A 21,602-nucleotide genomic window follows, 5' to 3' on the forward strand; every position below is an offset into this window, starting at 1 on the left:
GGGTCGGGAGGGCAGGGGGGCTGCCATAATGAGTCAAATGAGAGAGAAAAAAGTTAAACTAAAGGGCTTTGATAATCCCCAGCCTTGCCCCGGCCACGTGTTGATTAATTACACACAGCGGGCTGGAACGAAGGAAGGCCTTCTCCCTTCCCCCTCTTAATTATAATACACAGGAGGATTAAGGTCACACTATCAGGACTATTAATTTGTTACCAGCCACTGCTCATTAGGGAAATGGCAGCCAGAGGAGAGGAAGGCTGTAAGTATTCTTAATTGAAAATCCCCAGTCTTGGAATAGAAGCAGGGAGGAGATTAGGTGCCGTACCATAGGGCTGAGCAGCGGCCAGGTTATATACGCTGGGCTGGGCTAAGCACCACCGTACTGGAGGAGGCCCTGGGAAACGGCTTTTCGGCCGGAGCCTCTCGTGCCCCTGGACCTCCGGCCCAATCCAGCGTCACCCAGTGTCTCATTTAAAAGCGGGCAGGAGCACCCGGCCCGCGCTGGTGAAAACAGTCACACAAAGGACACGGGGGATCGGCCCAGCAGAATTCACCCCTGAGCAGCGGTGCTCCTCATGTACAGAGCTAGGGGGCGCTGCAGGGAGCGGGGCAGGGAGCTCAGCTAAGCACCGTCCCCGCAGAGTCACGGCTGCCCCATCCTGAAAGCGCCTCCCTCTTTCGGATGAGGCAAGACGAGGGCCGCTTGTGGCCAGCAAAGATCTTGGGGGAACTTTTGGCAAGAGCAGAGGTTTGGTTACCCATGGTGGCCAGGCCAAAACCCAGTGTGGTTCGAATAATCCCACTCGGCTTCTTAAATTCTACCCCCAGCTATGAGATTTGTCTCCATATCTTACTCTTTTCTCCCCCCGCCCCAATAAACACCCGGAGACTGAATATCCTATAATAAAGAAATGCAGCAACATAGCTCCGCCACAGAATCAACCCACAGGGGGATGGAGGGGGTGCTTCAGCCGGACATTACGGTAGTTCTGACCCCAAACAGAAATTTAAATTACTGCACAGAGTGGCAGTGGGGACTGGCAAGCCAGTCCCTAAAACAGCAGGTCCAAAGGTATTAAATGCTGATGAAAATGGATTGCCAGCGTCCTTAATCCCCCTGCCAATCCTTCCAGCAAAGGCGCAACACACGGAGAGACCCTCTGCAATTAGACACTTACAATTTAATTTGTCCAACTGGCTTAGAGGAAATTGAAAAGAAAAACGGGAGAAATTGATGGAACCAAAATGTTTCAAAAGCTGCCTCGCAGAGCACAGAGCCCTGGTTCACTTCTTAAAGACGCCGGGTGGATATAGCTGTGTTTGGTTGCATTTTCCCTAATAAGCATCCTAGGGCAGTTTCCAGTCTTACACCGAGTAGGCTGGGTGCTCGGCCTAGGTTTGTCCTTTCTGGAATCACAGAGTGTTAACAACACTAGTGAATCAGGGGTCGGGTCCTGCTAAAATTATGAGATTTGGGGGGGCGGGGGAAAAAACCCACCACCACCACCACACAACACACCCACAATCACAAGATTGGTTCAAAACCTATGAAATTTGGCTTTAAATCACATTTTAGGGTTATTTTTATTTGCCTTCCAGTTTTGGGTCCTTTAAGATTCTCTCGGTGACCATGAAGGCTAGCAGTGTAATTTTTTTAAATGAAAGATAATATTCTCTTGACTCCAGGGGCTGAGACTTTAAGGAAAGCTCCTTTGATTGCGAGATTTAGCACTGGCAGCTCCCCAGTATCACTATCACTGAAATATCTGAGCACCTCTCAATCGTGAAGTGTATTTATCCTCAGGGACAGGCAGGGCGGGGCTGTTATCCCCATTGTGTAGATAGGGAAACTGAGGCACAGAGCAGTTCATTGACTTGCCCATGGTCAAACAGGAAGTCAGTGGCACAGCAGGGAATTAGAACCAGAATAGCCCTGCAGCCCCTTCCTCTCACCCTCTTTGCTCTCCACGGCATGGTGGACTGAGATCGTTCAGCACAGTGAGACAAACAAACAGGCATTGGACAGGGTCATGTTAATGTTCATGTCTTCCATTTATAGAACATCTTTGCCCCAAGCAGCCCAGGTGTAGTCTCCATTTAAATGCAGCCACCTCTGGGGTGGAGTGCTGGGACTGTTTATGCAGGGACCTCTCACCTGGTGTTGAGATGCAGCCACCTCTGGGGTGGGGCATGGGGGCTGTTTCTTATCCCCACACCAACACTACCCCACTGTTTTCGGTGAGGACTGAGGAGTACATCTTGCTAGGATAGAGGCGACAAAGGCCTCAGAAATAATCCAGGAACTTTTGCTTCCATTGCAAGCTCTTTGGGGCGGGACCATATTTTTGTTTCGCTTTTGTACAGCACCTAGCGCTGTGGGGTCCCGGCCCATGCCTGGGGCATCTAGGCACTACCGTAATATGCCTAATAAATAATAACTGGAAGCCAACTCCCAGAAGAGCTTTGGATACGGACTATGCAAAATCTCCCCCCTCTGGCTGGTCATTCACAAACTCCCATCATGCCCCCTCCAAGTCCTCCTTAATGGGATCCCTGCTCAAGGGTGGCCTCGCCAAACAAGCCCTTATTGTCACTCCGCTCCTCCTTGCTAATTAACTCGAATCAACACACAGGGGGCTAATTCCACACTCTCCCCCCCAGCCAATTAACACCTCTCCCCCCCCCCAGCCCTGGGTTCACAGGGAACACAAGATCCCCAGTGAGGGATGGGTGTGCTGAGCGCCACCCAAACAGCTGGCGGATGGGGGAGCTAAGCTCCAAGGCAGACTGGGGCCCACAGGAGAGGAACAGATCCATGATGCCAGGCCCAGGGCAAAGCGCCCACTGAACGCAGCTTCATCAGGGTAAATTCCCCTGTGTTCAAACGCTCCACGGAAGAGGCCATGAAGGGCTCAGTCTTCCACCCTCAGCGGGATCTGAACCCGCAACTGCAAGGAATCCAAGCCAAAGGCTCATCCCCTAGCCCGGCTCGGCGTGGGCGTCTCTGGGGGGCGGCCATGTCGCCAGTACGGCGGGGGGAGCCGATGGCTCCGGGAATGCACTAATCCTGGAAAAGCTTTCCCACGCCAGGCTGTGTGCCCATCAGGTGGCCGGGGACAAAGGGGGGCCGGGGCCCAGTCCCTAGGAAGGGGAGGGACAGAGAACAAAGGAGGTGATTTAAAAATAATAATAAAACATTCCTGGTTAAGAGAGGGGGGATCAAATCTCTAAATCTCCATGTTATATCAGGTGGGAGGGCATGTGGGGTGTGGGCCCCTCTCACAATGCTGGGCCTCATGCAAACCCGCTCACAACCGACACGCACTAATGCATGTGTCCCCTCTGCTCATGGAGCCACATGGCCCTATTGCCCAGGCCAGGCCAGGCCGCCCGGCACGGGAACCAGGGCAGGGAGAATGAACGCGCAGCTTGAGCATCCGTGCACTGGACACCACCACTCCCTAAATACACCTGTGCGCGTGCACACACACACACACACACACACACACACACACACACGCCGGCCGCTGCTTGCGCACACACACACAGAGCTCATTTCCCCCCTCCCCCCCCCCCCGCACACACAAACTCACTGCAAACACACCCCGCTCACTATACACACATACTGTACACACCCTGCTCACTGTACACACACAGGACACATGTACACACACCACTCACTGTAAACCCTTCTCTTTCACTAAACACCTTCCGCCCATCAGACTTGCTACCCCCCCCCCATCCCCACACACCCACACTCCATGCAGCTACTGCTCTAAGGTCCTAGCCCTGGGGAGGAGGCTGCTGCCCGTCACCTTGAGGCCCAGCCCGGACTGGCCAGAGCATGAATCAAATCCGACCTCTGTCCGGGCTGCACTCATCCAAGATCACAGACCTCTCTGCCTCCCTCAGCGACTACAGGAGCCCACCTGGGCTAAGCAGGGTCACCATGCCTGGGGTTAGGGGGAGGGAGTGCACCTTCTCTTGCCCTGGAGAGCCCAATGCCATCCACCTGGCAATGTGGATTCAGATGCGGTGGCAGCTGTCCCGGCACATGCTCGCTGGGACTCCCGCAGCACCTACATGGGGCAAGATGGCCCCCTTGTGCCAGGCGCTGCACAGACCCCCGGCCGAGATCAGGGCCCCATCGTGCCAGGGATCATGCAGACCCCGACCACGATCAGGGCCTCGTTGGGCTGGACGCTGGTGCGTCCCTATAATCTCCCAATTTGCAGAGGCAGGGTGCAAATCTTACTCACAGGGGGATCTGCAGCAGAGTTGGGACTAGACCCCGAATTTCCTGAGGCTGCCGAGTGCGTAGATACCAAGGTCACGCCTCTCTGCACCCACACATGTCCTGCAGCCCCCTCGCTCTGAATCCTGGCTGGAGATGCGCAAGCAGCTATCCAAAGGGCTGACAGAGAGCTCAGACAGAGAGCTAGCTGTCCACAGCAGATATTTCCAAAGGGCCCATCACCGTAGATTCTGGGCTCTGCCAGCTTCCAAGCATAGGCCCCAGGCAGAGGAAGGCCATTCAGCCAGCAAATTATTAGGCCTAGCATGTGTCTGCCCACCCCCTGCCGTTAGCCTGGAGGAACAGAGGGGGATTTGTGCACCCATGTCTGTGCACGAGTGCAGAGGGGCCCTCCCATTTGCTAATCTGGCTGCCCCCAGGAGGTGGGGGGGACTGGGTGTGGACTGAGTGGACTCTGCACAGCCAAGGAACTAGAACGGTTAGATCCTCCCTAGCCCTAGATCTCAAAGCGCTTCACAAAGGCAGGTCAGTATCCTCCCGATGGGGGGGAAACTGAGGCACAGAAAAGGAGACCTTTACTGACAATGTCATGGTTAGAACACATTGAAACAGCCCCTGCCCCAGAGGTGGCTGAAACTCCATGCCAGACAATGGATCCCTGTATCAACAGCCCATGTGTCCCACCACAGAGGCAGCTGCATCCCAGCCTGCGATGAGGGATCCCTGTATACATGGCCCCCGCACCCCATCTCAGAGGGGGCTGCCTCTCGGTTGAGTGATGCCCAAACGCTCTGCAAAGCACAAGAGGAAAGACCCTTGGCCTATGAGCACCATATTAGCAACAGACACAGACGGGAGCAGAGGGAAAATTCTGCAACACAATAGCCTCTGGGGTGGGGCCTGTGTGGGGCAGGCAGCTCAGCAGCTGGGGGGTAATTATTCTGGCTGGGGGGTGGTGATTTCATTAGGCTGGCTCATTAGCAGACAATGGGCAGAGTTTCGCTAGCAATGACCCTTATCCCCACACAATGGGTCTGTTGATGGCTTCCCTAATTGGGGGAGGGGAGATGAGATGAGGACAGTGACCCCGGAGGCTATGCCATGGCAGCACTGAAAGGTTGGTGCTAGTGGCTGTGGGCCTGGAACTTCCTCAAGGAGACGACGCAGAGCCTCAGCATTAGCGTCTCCTTGTGCGTCCCTGGGAGCCAGGATGCCCGGGTTCTCTCCCCGGCTCTGGGAGGGGAGTGGGGTCTAATGGTTAGAGCAGGGCATCAGGACTGCTGGGTTCTGTTCCTGGCTGTGGGTCAGTCTCTGCACCATGATGCCCTTTGCGGTGGAGTGAGCAGGGGAGATCAAACATGGGCCCTCTGGATCCAGCGAGTCTCTGCTGCCTGAGCGAAAGCCCCAGCCCTGCTAGCCAAGGCTGCTGCAGAGTCACCGTGGCTCACTCCCAACACTCAGGACAGAGCTGTCTGCAGAGAGGAGTTGGGTTACGCATCCCTGCCCTCCTGGGCTCCTCCTTCCACTGTCTGTGCAGCGCCTGGCGCGCCATGGGCCCCAATCTCGGTCAGACACGCTCCCCAGCACTGCAACACTAACACCACATTGGGCAGATCTAAAAATCCACAGGGAAGGCTTTTAAAAAGTCTTCTGAGCTATTAAGCAGGGAACCTACACAACAACAGCTGATGTTTGAATGGGGCCTTTCAACTCACGCACAACTGGGGAAACTGAGGCACAGCACGATGAAGTGACTCATTCAGGGAGCCAGGGCTTGTGCCTAGATTTCCTGAGTCCCAGCTCAGTGCCTTATCCATCCGGCCAGCCTTCATCCCTAAACTAACTCTGTTAGACAGCATTGCCTAGTGGCTAGTGCACCAGCATGGGCCTCAGGACCCCTGGGTTCTATTCCCAGCTCTGCTGCTGGATGACCTTGGGCAAGTCACTTTCCCCTCTGTGTGCTTCGGTTTCCCCAGCTGTAAAATGAGGATAATGGTCGCGCCATCCTTCGTGTAGCTCTGAGATCTCAGCATAGCAGCAGCCAGCACAAGGCAGACACCCGAGTACAGCAAGGACCCCAGTATTCTCCCATGGCGGGTGTCCGCTCAGGATCCATCCCCCGAACCCTGGCTGTGGGGCACAGGGTGTGGCACCCAGGCCAGCTCCCTTCCTGGAACTGCTGCTTTTACGGCTGGGCTGCTGCTTTATGGGGCGGGCGGGAGGCAGTTCGTTCCTTTGCCACCCAGCGAGACTCCCGTAAAACCCATTATTAATTTTATTGCTGCTTTAACTCATCTCCCGTCCACGCTGCATGCCTGCCAACCCCTGCAGCAATAGGGCAGGGCGGGTTTCCCCAGTACCTTCCAACCTGCTCAGCAAAAAAAGGGGGAGCTGAGGGCGGGGACTAGCCACTGGGGCTCAGGAGGGGCCAGGGTGTACCCCTGGCCTTGCCGCCAGGGTGAGTCTCCTAATGAAAACAGAGATCATCTGCCCTTATCCATGTAGGGCCCAATCCTGCAGTGCCCTTCCCTGGCGCTGGGAGGGTGGCTCCCAGCCTGGGGTTAGAGTTGCAGAGCTGGGACGTGGGAGTTGGCTCCTTCCCCTTCTACACACGCCCAGGGCGATGCTGGAGATGCTTCCCTGGGCCCTGTCTCCGCAGCTGGGTCAGGGGGTTCCTGCATCTATTTCACCTGTGTCCCCTGCAGGGGGAGAGAGGCAGGGCCAACCCCCCTGCAGCCTTCCCCCCCACCGGGCTGGTGCTAGCCCCTAACAGGGAGAATGGCTGGGATGAGCCGATGCCCTGCTTTGATCCAGTTCCCTGCCTCCTGGAGCAATGGGCTCAGCTGAACTCTAGGAAGCGTTAGGAGATGCATTACTGAAACCAGGCACTTCCCCGTTGTGCCAGGTGCTGCCCAGACCCCAACCAGGATCGGGTGCGCCCCTGCTGTGCCCGGCCCTGCACAAACACTGAGTGAGAGACATCCCTGCACTGAACGGCGCCCCGTCTAACCAGACAAAGGAAGGGTTGGTATCCCCATCTCACAGGAGGGCCAACTGAGGTTCATAGCTGACATCCCAGGAGTCAGGAATTTAACCTGTTTCCCCTCAGTCCCACCCTCAACCATCAGAGCCAGGGGCGAGAATGCAGAGTCTGTTTCATGTCAAATTCTGCAATTTCAAATGTTTTCCTATTCTGAAATGGAGGACAAACAAGCAATAAAAATGAGAATTTTCCCATGAAAAAATTCTGAGGATGGGGGCGCGGGGGAACAAAAACAAAAACAGTTTCATGTTGGACAAAATGTTTTGTTCTGATTTTGACCTTTAAACAATTTCTTTTTTAAAATATAAAAAAAAAAAAAAACAGTTAATCTCTGCATCAAACCATCCTGTTCCGAAAGTGTCACCACGGGGCGTTCTGACGTGATCAAAATGCTTTGTTTTGGGATGGGAGGGGTGATGTTTCAAAATGAAATTTTGATAAACATGTTTTTCCAAAACCTTTTGATTTTGGCATTTTTCATAGAAAAACCATTTAGATTAAACCTTTCTGACCAGCCCGGACTTCCTCTCCAACCCACCCTTAAGGTTTGCATCGATTTGGAAGGTTTAAATCCAGAAGAGACCATTGACAATCTGACTTCCTCCATAACTGTCCTGCAGTGACTGCTGCATGGTGCATCTGGCCCAGAACTTCTGGTCGAGCTACAGAGGATCCTTTAGAAAAAGGCACCCAGTCTTGATCTACAGACCCTCCAAATGACAGATGATCCACCCCAGCCCTCAGCCCGTTGTTCTGACGGTTACTCCCACTCCATGTTAAAAAAAAAACCAAAATCCACCCAGCTGCATCTTATTTCTAGTCTGCATGTGTGCAGTTTTGGCTCCCCCCTGTTGCTTCTTTGGCAGCAACTGGGGAGCGACCCTGTTATTAACAAATTCTCACTACATCTGTGGCTCATTGACACCCTAAACTCTTGCCCCAAGCCCGGAAGAGTCAGCCCCCTCCCCACCCCCTTCAAAATCTACCTCAGTAAGACGAGCTACCAACCGTTAGCGGCTATGACACACCAACACCCCGCTGTTCACCCGTTTGCCCAGCAGCTGCTCCTATGGAAGCGTCCCGGTCAGACCCTTTGTCTCCATTTTATTCTCCACCTGCTTTTTTTTCTTTTTTTTTTTTTTTTTTTAAAATACAAAGCGAGCCCAGGTTGCTCCCCCCACTGCTGGCGTGTTCCTACAAGCACTGGATCCACCCTGTGCTAGCGCTAGGAGCTACGCAGCGCCCTGTGCTCTCCACACAGCCAGGGACAGGTAGGACTCGCTCGGATCGTGTCGTGGCTGGAAGTGTCAGATGGACAGGCAGGACAAGGATGGGGCTTACAGCCTGGCCCAGGGCCTCTCCCCTCCCCGCCACCTCCAACAGCAGATGAAATTGACATTTTTAAGAGCACCACATTTTTCCTTCTTCAGGAGATCTCGCACCGGGTCCCATTGGAACAGTTGACAAGGAACTGAAGTACTGGAGTAAGGACACTGGAGATCTCCATTCACATCCATGTGCCAGTCGCTACATCTCTCTATGGGCCTCAGTTTCCCCTGTGGATGCTCATGCATCCTTGGCTCAGTTGCTACGGTGATCCACAGCAGGGGATCATTCCTTGTCTTTATACAGCTGCCCATCGCCTAGGATCTGGGCACCTTCTGTGTACAATCAATAGCAACGGCAAAGTGCCTGGTGGATTGCATGGAGGCTCTGGCTCCTCTTCTCCCTTTACAGGGTCAGAACTCAGCTTGGGGCAGTGGTTCTTGGAGGGAAGGGGAGCTTGGGAGGGTCTAGGGGCTGTAATCGTGAGCATTGCTGATGGTGGTGAGGCCCTCTCAAAGAGCAGGGCCGTGGTGCAACGTTTCCTAAAGAGATTCAGGCCTCGCCTGATCTCTGGAAGATGCTGCCACCATCAGCACCCCTTTGATTGAGATGGCTTCGTCCCCAGCCTTCACGCAATTTGCCCTGGGCAGTGAGATCTGAACCATCCCAGGGGAGCAAAGCTGGGGCAGTGGGTTGCAGTTCGAAATTCAGCAATACCCCCGGGGCCAGCAGCCGCAACCCCACCACCCATCAGTCCCACACAGCCTCTGAGCCACCGGGAAGGAAGTCAGGGTGCTCCTGAGTACCTGAGGCGCTGTCCCAGAGGGCTGGGATGGGTGAGGGATGCTCGAAAGGGGAGCAGCCACGATAGCTGTTTTTCTCCAAGCCCCAGTTCCTGGAATAATGGGACTTTCTGAGAATCTCCGCTTCTGTTAAAGACTAAGACAAATAAACGTGGCTGGCCTCTGTGGTGGTGGTGAAAAGCAGGGAACCAGAATGCAAAGAACAAACCAAAATGGGTCATTTAAAAAGTCTCATGATTCTGACGCCCATCTTGAGATTTTTGGGAGGCCTTGACCGGTGACTTTGGAAGTCTGCCGCTTCCTCCCCACGGCAATAGAAGAACAAACCCATTTGCATTACTCAGACCCTGGGGAGCTGGGAGGAAAACAAAGCTACAGAGTCCGAATACACTAAGCTTTTCTGCGTCTGCAGAAGAAGGTGCCCGCTTAACTGGTGGAACATAGTGCTACACAGCAACATTAAACTCACAGAGCCAGACCATCGCAATAGGTTAGAGCTGGCTGGGGCGCCCATTTCCTGTCTTGCAAGATTTGGGGGATTTTGTCCCAAACAGGACCAGAAAAAACAAAACAACTCAAAAATTTTCACAAACCGATAATACGGGCAGGAGGGGGGGGGGGGGGGTCAATTGCGACCTTTAGTTTCAATTGCAACCTTTCATTTTTGAAAAACTGTTTAGTATAAATGAACTCCGGTTTCCAAAAGAAAAGTCATTTTAAATTGAAAAACAAAATATTTTGCTCCAAAAGCATCAACATGGCCCTTTTTGACCATTCCAAAATGGTTTTCTTTTTTCCCTAGAACATTTTGAATGGGGAGAGTCCTCATTACCAGCTTTTTCTCCCAAACCTTTCCAGTTCAGGCGTTTTCCCAACAGGAAAAAAACCTTTTATTGGAAAATTCCTGCTCGGATCGACAATCCGGCTGATATTTCAGACCTCCGATACCCTGTGTGAATGGGACAAAGCCTCCCAAAGCTGCAGCCAGTGGTCTACCCTGCTTTTAACACCCTTAGCACATTTGGAAGAGTATTTCGGTTTCTGAGATGTGCATAGTTCTCAGCATGAGCGAGGAATGCCTGTGTAGGGCCAGCTGTGAGGGCACGATTCTGCATGCACTTGTCTCTGTGTGTCACTGAATGTGTGCGCGCATGATCTAGCGGGTGTGTGAAGCGTTGTGCAGGTGCTTGTGTCTGCATGTGATTGCGTGACCAAGTGGACGTGCATGAGGCTGGACACACAAGTCCTGGCAATTGTTGCACCAACGCAGACACTCATAAATAGGCATGCAAAATCTGCGTGCATTTCACAGCCCAAGCTGTGACCCCTGCTAGATCCCTTCCAAGCCAAAGTCTGGTCTTGTGGAACTCAACAACAGCCACAACCACACCAAATACGAGGGGACTCGGTACTGCATCTACCGCCATCTAGTGAACAGACAGAAACAGCAAGAAAGGGACTGCAGGGGTAGGGAGAAGCAGGCCCCTAATTTGCCCCAGGGCCTGGAGAGGCCGTATAACTAAGTAGTGACCCATCTGAACAGCACGTCATCAGGGGAGCACATCAGCGTCGCAGGCCTGCTCCCCCAAGATGGCCAGAACCGGGATCGGATGATAGGGAGCCGGGCCAACGCAGGGAGGCAAGAATTAGGGCCCCGGGGAAGGGAAGCTACAGGAATTGTTCTTCTTTGGAGAAAGGGGAAGCCTCTCAGTGTCTGAGACAGGGCTAGAGCCAGATGTGGGGAGCAGCAGGAGCTCTCCCATGCCCAGACCAGGTCCCCTCTGTGCAAGGCACTGTACAGACCCAGAACAAAGACAGCCCCTACCCCAAGGGACATCTAGTCTACATAAAGAGACGACGCAGGGCCTTGACTCTTGTTTAGTACTGGGGCAGGGGCCTCATGGAATCTTTGCTTCAGGGACGGGGTTTGTTCTTCATATGTTTTCGGCTGAGACAGGGTTCCTTTGGGTGAGGGGCTCGGGAGCAGACAGGATTCTAGCCTAGTAGCTGGGAGGCAGGACCCTTGGGTGCCGTCCCCACATCGGGGAGGGGAGTGAGGTCTAGTGGTTAGAGTCTAGCCTAGTAGCTGTGAACCAGGACTCCTAGGTTCCGTTCTCTGCTCTGCCCTCTGAGACTAATACCAGGAGGTGTACGCTAGAGGGGGACTCATGGACTCTAAGGCCAGAAGGGCCCATTGTGATCATCTTGTCCGACCTCCTGCACATAGCAGGCCACAGAACCTCACCTCACCTCACCCACCCACTCCTGCAGGAGACCCCTAACCTCTGCCTGAGTCACTGAACCATCAAATCATGATTTAAAAACTTCAAGGTAGAGGGAATCCACCACTGACACTAATTTAAACCTGCAAGCGACCCAGCCCCCATGCTGCAAAGGAAGGCGACACTCCCCCGAACATCTCCAGCATGGCCTTTATCCAGAGGCATCCATTGGGGTCCTTGAGCCAGGTTACCGATAACTCAACAAGCACTTGCACAGTACACTCCAGTAGAGGAACTCAAAGCTCAGGGTACTCACAGCGCAGGTTCCCATTTGGGGAAACCAAGGCACAAAGAGCTGAAGGGAGCCAGGCTGGAGGCTGGATCATCACAAACTGACCAGCTCTGGAAACCCCACGAGCACATATGGAGTATTGCTTTTATTTGGGTAGGACTCACCAAAGGCCCAGCGCCTCATAGCAGGGCAGGACATAGCAGTTCTTTCCTCCCTCATGCCCCCTGCAGACAGTCCTGAGGTGGTCCTCTGCCTCTCACGACTTGGCAGGGTCATGTTTTCATTCCCTCCCCTTCCAGGGGTAACAGAAAGTCCCTCAGACAATCCAGTGCCCTCACACCTGGTCCTCTGCCCCAAACGCCCAACCCCGTGGTCCTCACACCTTTCCCTCCAGGCTTTTAAATTGTCCTTATCCCCTTGCGTTGGGAACTTCATACCCACCTCTACACCGGGTTCTAGCCCAGGGACCCTGGCAGACTCCTTCCTACCATCTACCTTTCTCCAGGCCTTTCCCCCTATTCCTTCCCACTCCAGCCTGCTGCCCCAGGTCCTACCCTCGTGTCAGGATCACCCACAGGAGCTTGCTCCAGTCCTGGATTTTCCTCCTCATTCTCCAGTAGCCTTTCTCTTCCTCCACATGGCTCCCCATTCTACTGCTAAAAGCAGGAACCACAGAATTTTTCCCTTTGGCTCCAGACTTCCTATCTCTGGCACCAGTCAGCTGGGTCCAGTTTTGATTAGCCTCCAGGTGCAACCAGGTGTTTTAATTGGCCCACATTCACCCTTTCACCACCTGTGTAGGGCAGAAACCCCATCACAGGCCCCAGTCAAAGAGCAGGGCCCTGTTGTGCCAGGCGCTGCACAAACGCAATCTAAACAGACAAAGGGGGAGGGGAAACTGAGGCAGAGAAAGGGGATGGGACTTGCCCAAGAGGGCAGGAAATAGGACCCAGGCATCCTAGGTCCTGGGCTATGCCCATGAGCATAGAGAAAGGGTTCACTGGGCCCTCAGTGATCTTGCAATGCTGCTATTCTATGCTTCCCTACCCGCTGGGCGCGACTGGGACGGGAGGGTGCAATTTATGGGGAGATTTGGAAAAGACCTGAACAAAGGAAACAAAATTTCCACTCCAGCAGGGGATCAAGCATGAGTGACGCTAATCCTCCCTGGGACAGCTGTCTGCGTCTGAAAGGCTACGGGAAGGATGCTACCTGTCTGCCCGCAGTAGGGAGTCCCCAGCACCGCTCCCGGGGCCAGAGGGCAACTGTGAGGTCTGTCCAGGGCCATTCTGAGGGATAGGCAGGACGGGGAGCATAAAGAGGGTGGGCCTCACATAATGGGAAAACCTTCAGGTGCCCTTCAGCAGGGACCCCTGCAGTCACCAGCAGAGCTGCCATTGCCTCAGAGAACCAAGCCAGAGGACAGCAGGGGCATAGGGGAGATGGGGCACCAGACTGATGGGTCAAACTGCCTTGCCCCATCTCTCCCCCTCCCCCTGGCTGCTTGAACCTTCCTGACCCCTGATGGCTCGAGGTGGATTTATGTCCTGGAGCATGGGGGTTCATATGCCCCGCTGGGTACTTTGTTTGCTGGCTAGATGACTCCAGCTCTGCTTGAACAAGCCAGAATGATCCTGCAACGGGGCCCATAAACCTCCTTGTACTATCAGGGTCAAGAGGCAACCGTCCCTCGAGATAGTTTCTCTCATCCCGACCTAGCGCAGGGCTTCTTGCGGCTGGGCACTGTGGGAGACTGGATAACAGGCCAGATGGGCCCATTGGTCAGATCCACTCTGGTAGATCTGCGTACCTAGACAGAGAGCACTGTCTAAGAAGTAGGAACAACCGTTAGGGCCACGGGGATGATCCTGGATCTGGGGCTGCTTTGAGCTGGCATCCCCCAAACTTAACCCTCATCCAGCCCCCTCCCCCCACTCCCTCCTCATGCCAAGCCCTGTGGGAGTTTGGACTCCGAACTTCCCAGCTTGGACCCGTGTCTGGCTTTTAGTGGCATAATCCTGCTGCTGGGTGCCAGGGGGCTGCCCTCGCAGGGAAGTAGGGGCCATACAGAGGGGGGCCCCAGGCTGGTGTGTCAGCCAGGAGAGCGCTTCAAACTGAGTACAGCACACAAAGGGGGCCTTGTGAGCCGGGCTGGCAAATCCCCCCAGGAATCCCAACCAGTTGCTAATGCCTTCAACAATGTGCTACGCTTTCCCGGAGGTGGCCGGTCACTCCTGGACATTCCCCACAGGGCCAGGGAGACGCCTGCGTTAGGGGGTCGCTGGATGTGGCAGGCTCAGGTCGTCATTGAATCGAAACACAGGAGCAACCCAGGAGGGCAGGATCAGCCCCTCCAGTTATTCCCTTGCTCCTGATCTATCTAGCCAGCACCACTAGACCAATCAGTAGCTAGACAGACCAGCCCTCACGTAGGCAGAATGGAGGTGTTCGTGCTGCTCTCTGCCCTGGGCGGCGAGGGTGGGGGTGACAGAGCAGAAAAAAGGGCCAAAGACCAAATTCTGCTTGGGGAATATTAGCACGGAAGTTTCAATCCACCGCAAACTCCCCTTACCCACCGCCCACCTTCCCCAGGCGGAGGCACCTGCAGCGGGGCTGTTCCTGGGCCACCGGGGAGCAGCTGGGTGGAGAGTGTTGAAATCTTGATGATTAGTTTGTTTTTTAGACGCGGGGATTTGGAGCTGGTTAACTCTAATCCTTTCAGTGTGATGGAAGCCCATATGCGGTGGAGTTACAGCTATTGGCAGGAGAACACACACACGCACACACACACACAGCGAGGAGGTGTCTGCTGGGAACAGCAGACACACTCTGGCGTCCTCACATGCCGAGAGTCATGTGCAGGTATAAGATGCCCCCCTGGCCTTCTCCCACTGGACCCAGGCATCCGAGCTGGCCTCCGTGCTAACGCTCCAAATCATCTTTAGATCTCCCCCCACGCCCTTGGAGGAAACGCTCCCTTAGGCAGCGCATCCCCTGTGGAACTCACCGCTGCAAGAGTTTAGACAAGCAAAAAGGGCCAGATTTGCTGAGATCCCATGGTGCAAACTCAGAGGCCCGGGAGGTGGAAGGCGGCACTCCTGCTTGACACCACGAATGAATGCAGGTGCAGCTGGGCGCCATTTCATAATATCTGCAGCTCAGTGATAGAAACGAGTCCCACGCTAACTGGCTCTGGGGTCGCTCAGAATTGGGCCCACATTGTGGGGTGGAATGTTCTGGATCACAAGGGGATCAGGTCCAGGACCCTGGAAGTGTTGCCTGATGTTCTGCCTTGATGTCTCACCAAGCAGCCAGGACCCCAGCAGGTGGGAAGCGGACTGTTGTCCCCCAGACCACATCTGCCAGAGGCCACCCTTAGCCACCCGCTCTCAAACAAGGCAGGGACACTGCCATCTGTCTTAGGGGGCAACTGAAGTCTAAGCCGTGCCTGCTTGTCGTAAACACAGACACACCGGAGTCATCTCTGAGGGGCAGGAAGAGAAGGACGGTGGATGGAGGATGCCCAGCCGACAGGCACTGCCACCACAGACTGGAGGGGCGGATGGCACAAGGCCCATGCAGAAGTGACCCCCAGGAGGGTGTTAGCCCCTGCCACTGAGGCAGCCGGTGCTGGGCGCTCATGGGGATGGAACAGGAGGGACCCCTGAACTGGCAGCTTCTCTGTAAACCCTCCCTTCCCAGTGCTGCAACGACAGAGGGCCACATCAGCATGGCAACCCCGAGAGGAAGGATCCCTAGGCCACTGCCACAGTAATTCCGGGAATTGTTCTTTTGTTAGTCCCCCCCTGCGCTGCCTCTTTGCTATGACACAGACATTTGGCTCCTTTCATCCCACCTGCCTTAGGAGAAGGAAGGATTTGCCAGGCCAGGGCGAGCCATTTGGGCTGCTCCCCAGTGTATCATTAATACAGCAGCCAGCTGAGATCAGGGGCCCATTGCACCCCGACTGAGATTGAGGCCTCCATTGCGCCGGGCGCTGCACAGACCCCGACCAAGATTGGGGCCCCCACTGCGCTGGGTGCTACACTGACACAAAGTGAGAGACACTCCCTGCCCCGAAGAGCTCCCAGTCTAAACAGACAAAGGATGATTTCCCCCTTATAGAGATGGGGGAACCAGAGTCCAGACAGGTTAAGTGACCTGCCCAAGTTTATGCAGGGTGGCTCCAGCGGAGGCAGAAATCAAACCCAGAGCTCCTGAGGCCCAGCCCAGTGCCTTATCCACACAGCCAGCATTGCCCTGGTGGGGGGGATGAGTGGGGCTGAAGCAAGAGGGTCTGATTTCAGGCGGGCCCTAGCTGAGCATGCCAGCTGGAGCTCAGCACTGTCAGCTGCTGCGCAAGCTGCTCTCAGGCGAACACATATCTCAGTATCTAACACTGGCCTCTCGGTGTGCTCAGTCAAGATCTCTCTCCTACAACTCTGTCTGCCGGGGCCACACACAGTCAGATCCCGCACCTCCCTCCCCCCCGCCCCACACTGCTCACACACGAGTCCGTTCACTATTCCAGATGACTGGATCTGTCTTTAGGAGAAGAATCCAGGAGTGGGTCTCTTATATAAATGAGGGGGAAGGACCCAGAGCAAGCCCCACTCAGCAAAGCCTGTGCTTGGAAGGTGTCAACAGCTTCATGCTGCCGGCCGGTCACCAGGCGACACAGGAGACAGGCCTGCCGCTGGCCAGAGGCCTAAGTGGCCGGGCGTCTGCAGCAGAGGGTAATGGATGTACCAGGAGAGAAGGCAGCTGGGGAAGAGCCAGGCTCTTGGCCCATATCTGCAGCCCAGCAGGTCAGCTCTGGGTTTGCACCGGAGATGTGAACATAAGCCCAACAAAGGCAGCCTTTCCTCCACTAAGAGGATTATTTTTCAGGGACACGGTGCCTGTTTCCTCAGAGTGCTGGGCCTGGCTTGGCTTGTGGCACTTCTATTTGGTCTCCTGTCGATTACATCCCATGTGGAGGCACAGCCAGGAATGAACCAAAGGAGTCCTGCACAACTCCAGTCAACTAGTCCCTTGTCCTCCCAGCCCACTCCCCAGACCCCTAAACTGTAGCATAGGCAACTTGGCCAAGCTAAGCAGGAGAGGGTAGGGCCAGTCCCTAGATGGGAGCGTGCAAAGGAAATCCCTGGGTACTGCAGAGTTGCTCTCCCCATGCGGTCAGTGCTGGTCTCATGCCCCAGCATAGTGCTGGGGGGTAGGGGTGCTGTGCTGCGCTGCAGGGAGTGCTCACCCTTCACAGCCAGTGCTCATAACCCCCAGGGGTGCTATGCAGATTGGGCTTCACTTCCTGTCCTAGCCAGCAGCTGCTGCATCCTACCCCAGAAGTGGCTGCAGGGCGTGCTTTGGCTGCTGAGAACAGAGCTGGAAACCCCACTGCTCCTGCTTCAAAAGCTCAGGACCTTGCCTCTTGAGCTAAAGGAGAACCACCATTAGCTGCCGACTATACAGGGGCTGTGACACACAATCAGGACATTCAGATTCCATCCAATCAGTTCTTAAGGAGCCATACATGCTCTGTGTGTAGCCACTCTCTGTGGTGACCCTTTGTGTCCACCTAGCAGAGGCTGAATTTGAAGCCAATCAACAGAAGCAAATTAGTTCTTTTTGGCACAGACAGTCAGTGGCATCTTCCTCCAGGCATCTCTGCAGCCTCAATCTGTCCTATCTGACAGAGACAGGATGAGGCTGGCAAGAGGTGCAGAAGAAATCAAGAAGTGCTTTTTCAAGTCCAGCAAGAAGCCGCCTCACGCGCAGCTATTTCTGAACCTCGAAGACGTTAATTCAAATCCTGCCCCATTGTCAAAGACCAGGCATGAGCGGAGGCCACACGGCAGAGCACCTGTAATTAAAAGACTGACTTCCTAACCTCAAATGGTGCAGTGTATCTTCAGCAAGTTGGGATTCATTCACGGAGTGCAGTGGGGGAAACAAATGCAAAAGGAACACAAACGAATCGCAGCTAAATTAAAGGAGAAAAGTCACTGTGGATAAAGCCATTTCCTTATTGGGTAGGCCAACATTTCCCAGCCTGCTAGCTTCCTATATCCACTTTAAGCCCTGCGTGCATTAAACTTCTAGCCACCGCTTTAGCTTGCTGTAAACATACAGTGTATTTATCATTGATGTTATGGCAGCACCTAGCATCATCACCCAAGAATGGGGCCCCATTGTGCTGGGTGCTGTGCAGACACAGAGCGGGAGGCAGTCCCTCTCCTGACAAGTTCACAGGTTAAATAGCCAGGACCAACAAAGAAAAGCTTATTATCCCCATTCTACAGACAGCAGCATTGAGGCCCACAAAGATGAAGGTCCCATGGGGAGCCAGGAATTGCACCCAGACATCCTAACTACCAGTGCTGCTCTAACCACTAGATAACACTCCTTCCCCAGAATCAGGAGTCCATGGCTCCTCTCTCTTGCTAGCCATTAGACCCCACTCCTCTCCAGAGCTAGGGATAGAACCCAAGTGTCCTGGCTTCCCCTGTCCCTGCTCTAGCTGCTAGATCACCCTTCCTCCTATATGCTGGTGTTGAGCAACTTTGCCTTCTTCTCTTTAAAAAAGACATTTGGACAGAACAGGACACAGCAGCTCTGATTACAGTCATTTAGTCCACATCCAAAAGTCCTGTTAATTCTCAAGACACCACCTAGAAAGGGAAAGGGAAGGCAAAGGATCCACTTTAGGGCTTGAAGAATTTCCAAACCAGAGACATTCGATCTTCTGATGTTCTTTTCTTCCAGATACTTAAAGCTTGTTCCAGCAGGAAATGGTTGTTGATAGTAAAGAGTTCAGTTTAGAGATGAGGATTTAAGATATACTTCTTTGCCAATATGCGTCTGCCCTCTTATGGTCACGAAGCCTCTTTACAAGGGAACTAGAAATTATGCCCATGAAAGTGCATTCCAAAGATTCAAGACATTGGGTTCATTTGCCAGCAGTGAAATTTCTACCAAGGTCTTCAGAACCAAATGTATCTTTAACTCTCCTTCGAAATGAGCCTGTCTTGGAGCAAACACATGTGATTTGTTCTTTAAATTTCTGAATCTGAAATTCCTTTGGGTGGGGGAAAAAACCAAAATCCGTTCCCGATAGACACATGCAATGGCCAAAAGTTTGCAATTCTTATGCCAAAATTAATAGCATCTGAATTATGGTAGCACCTAAGAACATAAGAAGAGCCATACTGGGTCAGACCAATGGTCCATCTAGCCCAGTATCCTGTCTTCTGACAATGGCCAATGCCAGGTGCTTCAGAAGGAATGACTAGAATAGGTAATCATCAAGTGACCCATTCCCAGCTTCTGGCAAACAGAGGCTAGGGACACTTCAGAGCATGGTTTTGCATCCCTGCCCATCACTGATGGACCTATCCTCCATGAACTCATCTAATTCTTTTTTAAACCCTGTTATAGTCTTGGCCTTCACATCCTCTGGCAAAGAGTTCCACAGGTTGACTGTGCGTTGTGTGAAGAAATACTTCCTTTTGTTCATTTTAAACTACTGCCTATTAATTTCATTTGGTGACCCCTAGTTCTTGTGTTATGAGGAGTAAATAACACTTCCTTATTTACTTTCGCCACACCAGCCATGATTTCATAGACCGCTATCATATCCTCCCTTAGTTGTCCCTTTTCCAAGCTGAAACGTCCCAGTTTTATTAATCTCTCCTCATATGGAAATTGATCCATACCACTAATAATTTTTGTTGCCCTTTTCTGTACCTTTTCCAATTCCAATATATCTTTTTGAGATGGGGCGACCAGATCCACACACAGTATTCAAGATGTGGGCGTCTCATGGATTTATAAAGAGGCAATATGATATTTTCTATCTTATTATCTAGCCCTTTCTTAATGATTCCCAACATTCTGTTAGCTTTTTTGCCTGCCGCTGCACATTGAGTGCATGCTTTCAGACAACTATCCACAATGACGCCAAGATCTCTTTCTTGCCTGGTAACAGATAATTTAAATCCCCTCATTTTATATGTATAGTTGGGATTGTTTTCCAATTTGCATTACTTTGCATTTATCAACATGGAATTTCATCCGCCATTTTGTTACCCAGTAACCCTAGAAGCGCCAGCTGAGATCAAGGCCCTATTGCTCCAGGTGCAGTATAGACAGAGTGACAGTCCCTGCCTCCAAAGAGCTTACAATCTTCCCAACAAGTGCTTCCCAACTTTGTCCATACCATGATGCTCTTAAATATACGGGGATCCCACCCCCATTCAGCTTGGATCTGCCAAAGACCCCCATTGCAAGTAGCAATATGGTAAAGGGAGGAGTGTGACCCTTGATCTAAATAATTGGCACACAACCGGGGAACCCTGAACAGTAGAGAGGTTATTTTACACCTGTATTTGGCCCTGGTGCAACCACTGAGGAAATCCTGTGTCCAGTTCTCATGTCCACAATTCAGGAAGGAGGTTGATAAATTGGAAAGGGGTCAGAGAAGAGCCACGAGCATTGTTAAAGGAATGGAATGCATTCCTTTAGTGATCGACTCCAGCAGCTCAACCTGTTTAACTTATCAAAGAGAAGGTGAAGGGGTGACTTGAGCTCAGGCTATAAGTAACTGAAAAGGGAACAAAAATTTGATAAAAGAGAGCTCTTCTATCTAGCAGTTAAATGTCTAACAAGATCCAGTGGCTAGAAATTGAAGCTAGACAAATTCAAACTGGAATTGAGGCGCACAGCCAGGGTAATTAACTCCTGGAAGAAACTACCCAGGGTCATGGTGGATTCCCCGTTAGTGAAAATGTTTAAAACAAGACTGGATGCTTTTGTAAAAGACCAGCTCTAATCCAACCAGAGCTTTTGGGTCTGAAACAGGAATTAATGCTGGGGAGTCCTATGGCCGATGTTACACAGGTTAGACGAAATTATTACAGTGGTCCCCCCCGCACCTTTATGATTTGTGAAACGACCTGGAGAAGGTGATATTTCTGGGACACAAAATGACTAGGGAACTCAGGCTGCGATTTGCCTGGTTCTAATCCCAGAGTTGCTCCAGCAGCTCAAGGGCAAGGTTTAGGATTAAAACGTGGGTTCCTCAGTTCCTGCTCTTGTGGTCTGTTCTCCCTGTAGAGCTCAAGATTCTGCCGTGGGCCTAGACCCGCCTCTAGTTGCCTCCTTAACTCACCCCCTTCTGTGCTAAGAACATCAGACCAGTGGTGCTCTCACATCCCATATATGCAGCAGCGTACAAAAGGGGGTGGTTTTGGGGGGTTATGAGCTGGTGCCCCACATTCCTTCAGTTTAAGGGGAGGCTGTAATTAGTTCCTTGAACAATATTTATCCTGGAGGGTTGTTTGTTCCTTAATATGCCACTCCACTCACTGGGCTGGCTGAACCTGACAAGGCAAATCACTGCATACACAAAGCCCTAAGTCCTCACTGGGCTGGGAAAGATGATACTGATTGATTATACACAACTAATAATAGTGGGACAAGTAACATATCCTGCATGTTGTTTTAGCAGCTCACAGGAAGCAGATACAGGGGCCTGAACATGCCTGGGTATTTGTGTGTGTGTGTACTGCCCTCTATACCGCCAGTTCCATTCCCACTGCAACCATGAAGTTTGAGTGACCACATTGTACAGCACTGGAAGATCACAGCTGGTGCTACACACGAG

At 52.8% G+C, this 21,602-nt stretch overlaps 1 protein-coding gene across 2 annotated transcripts in view; it reads right to left on the reverse strand.

Annotated features, from left to right (window-relative positions):
- The window catches only part of CRX (cone-rod homeobox), a 36,419-nt gene extending 23,831 nt beyond the window's left edge, over nt 1-12,588 (reverse strand). The window contains exon 1 of one of the 2 annotated variants that reach the window (XM_067556677.1): nt 12,496-12,588. The gene's annotated coding sequence lies outside the window, so the exon portion shown is untranslated. Of the gene's footprint in view, nt 1-12,105; nt 12,169-12,495 lie in introns of those variants that run through there. The other variant, XM_067556679.1, reaches the window with a different exon arrangement.
- Nucleotides 12,589-21,602: the final 9,014 nt, after the last annotated feature.

Source organism: Emydura macquarii, unplaced genomic scaffold (assembly GCF_026122565.2).
Source record: "Emydura macquarii macquarii isolate MOO-44397 ecotype Brisbane River unplaced genomic scaffold, CSIRO-AGI_Emac_v2 contig_1790, whole genome shotgun sequence".
Classification (NCBI taxonomy): domain Eukaryota; kingdom Metazoa; phylum Chordata; order Testudines; family Chelidae; genus Emydura; species Emydura macquarii.